Genomic DNA, 2,732 nt, shown 5'->3' on the forward strand with positions numbered 1-2,732 from the left:
ACTTGCCCAGCTAATTAGAGACAGAACTGATATTGGAACCCAAATCTTTCTCACTCCAAAGACATGGCCTGTCAATGAATATATGTATGTTCGTGTATAACTGAAAAATTGTGCTGTACACTGGAATTTGACACAACTTTGGAAAATGACTATAATTCAATTAAAAAAATGCTTAAAAAAAAAAAAAAAAAGACATGGCCTGTCAAATACAATTTCTCTCCAATATCCCTGACCTGGATTTCTCCGCTCAAGTCTAAAGAATATGCTTTAACATTTACTTTCTCTCCTCCTCCATTCCAAGTGTCCTATGAGATAGAGCATTTCATCTCTAGTTCCGTGCTCGTACTTTACAGTCTCACATATTTCAAGTTTTTCTGTTTATAAATAAGAAACAGAGATGTAATACACAAAAAGATTTGAAAAGCCCTGCTGGCAAGTATCAGGACCACCATACACTTTAGCAGAAGATTTCTGACTCAGGCTGGGAAAGAAATCAGGATGTAAGATCAATTCTATTTTTAATTTCAACATTTGGAGTCAGTATTCGGCAAGATTTTCTAATTTTCAGGTTACTAATAGCATCATGATGATAATATCATCAGTGTCATTTTAATGTAAAAGAAAAAATAAACCAAGATTGCTCCCTGGAGGAGTTCTGGGCGGAAACAGGAAGGAGCGGGTGGGCAGCGGACACGGGTAGCCCTGTGTATGAATTAGGTTTGACCTACATTAGAGGAAAACTGCCCCCAAAATTTCCGGACCTATCAATTCTATGTGTTTGTCTTTAGAGGAGCTCGTTAACGGGCCTTTTAAGATATATATCTGGCCCAGAACTGAGCAAGAGGACCGGACTTAAACATCCCCCTGTGTATGGTAATAGGGACTCGAAGTTTTCAGGCGGCACCTCTCAGAGACTGGATGAGGACCCGGGACCTCAGAGCAGATGAGGGGGTTGGGGAAATGATCTTGGTGGAGGAAGGGTACCTGACCAAACCGGAGGCAGCAAGGCCTAAGGAAACATCAACCCACAAACGCTCTGCTGTGGTCCCTGTCCACGCATCCGTGTTCCCCAGTTTTCAGCAGCTTTGCTGTTCTGTGCTTTGGAGAACGAGAGGGACGAGGCTGCAGGTAACACTGTATGGATGGAGAGAGACGTTCCAGAGGCAAAGCCACAGACAGGGGTTGAGCGTTCACACGGAGCAGGGATTGGGGGCCACTCGTTCCCTCAGAGCAGGCATCACGTACCCCATTCTCCAGCGCCCCACCCCGGGCACCCTCAGGAACCTCACGAAAGGCACCAATCTTCCCACACAACAGTTCACGCAGATGTTACAGGAAAGTTGCTCCAGCAAAGTCAGAGGCTGAAAACATTAAGACTATAATAAAAGTGGGAGGCTGTGAAAAATACTGTATCATGGTTTATTTTTTAATTGAGGACTAAAGCTATAATTATCTTTAAGATTATAATGCCTACGATGAAAAACATTTGTTACTTTTTAAAAAAGAGAGACCAGTATTCATTTTCACGACTAGGAGTTACAGCTGGATGCCTCCAGAATACCACTGTGAAAAGCTAGAAACTGATCAATCAGGAAAGACAGGGTCTGAGCACCATGCAAGTTTCTGGGGTGAGGTGGCAGAAGAAGTGATACATATAGGATGCAATTCAGGGCAGTACATTATCTATATTTTACAGAATTTATTTTTATAGTGTTGACTACCATCATTATTAGCCTTGTCTCCTCCAAGGCCTGTGCTGTTTCTTTTCTGGTATTCATCCTTCCTCTTTTCTCCATTGCCAACTTCTCCCTTTTCTAAATAAGATACAATGACATTTTAGAAAGAAGCTGGTTTTGGAAACATTGTTTTTCCTGACTTGGGACTCAGTTAGCCTGGGGTTCAGACCTTGGGTTCACCACCTCCACATTGAATGACTTCTGGACAACTTTTTCCTCCTACTGAGAAAAGGGAACAGATGTGCCCAACTTCATGCGGCTGTTGTGAAACTTAGGAACAGGCTTCTGGCACAATGCTTGTTATATAAAATTGTGACAATATGTCTTTACCTTCAGTAAACCGTGGCGGTGGTAACAGCAGTTTTGTTATTTCCTTTTCTTTCATTCACTCCTCCAAAAACCCTTCCCTTTATACTTAGCTTCCCTGCAAGAACCACCCACCTCTCCTCCTGTTTTCACCAAGGCCCCAAACTGCAAGTATATTAATGCCCTCTCTCTCTCCAACTCTCAGATCCTAAGCAAGATCCCAAAGCATCTGGCTTGGGCTGTTGGAACCCAGATCCATGTTCCTCCTGCCACCTTCTTGGTGAATGTTGCTGCCCCACCCCTCTGAGCCCAAAGGTCCCCAACTCCTCCTGTAACACAGCCAAAACAGATGACCAATTTCAGAACTGCCCCTTCATCCCAATATTGAACAGGGAAAATATTTTTTTTAATGGAGATACTGGGGATTGAACCCAGGACCTCATGCATGGTAAGCATGCACTCTACCACTGAGCTATACCCTCCCCCGCTGGAAAAAAAATTTTTAAATTATTTCCAAATAAATTTTGAAGCTTGCCCACAGAATTCTCTATGGGCAACATTCATTCATGTGCCTTGGGCTGAATCATATTGTCAGTGAATTTAAGGCCATGTAGATCTCCTAAACCACATAGGTAGAGAGCTAAATAGCCATCTTACAACATGGAAGAAAGGCCTACTGTACGATTGAGT

General features: G+C 42.9%; 1 non-coding gene across 1 annotated transcript; it reads right to left on the reverse strand.

The window, feature by feature from the left end:
- Nucleotides 1-2,452: 2,452 nt before the first annotated feature.
- TRNAG-ACC lies at nt 2,453-2,524 on the reverse strand. Its single transcript has one exon. It is a non-coding gene; the product is annotated as a tRNA-Gly (tRNA).
- Nucleotides 2,525-2,732: the final 208 nt, after the last annotated feature.

The sequence above is a fragment of the Camelus ferus genome, chromosome 34 (genome assembly GCF_009834535.1).
Source record: "Camelus ferus isolate YT-003-E chromosome 34, BCGSAC_Cfer_1.0, whole genome shotgun sequence".
In the NCBI taxonomy this organism is placed as follows: Eukaryota; Metazoa; Chordata; class Mammalia; order Artiodactyla; family Camelidae; genus Camelus; species Camelus ferus.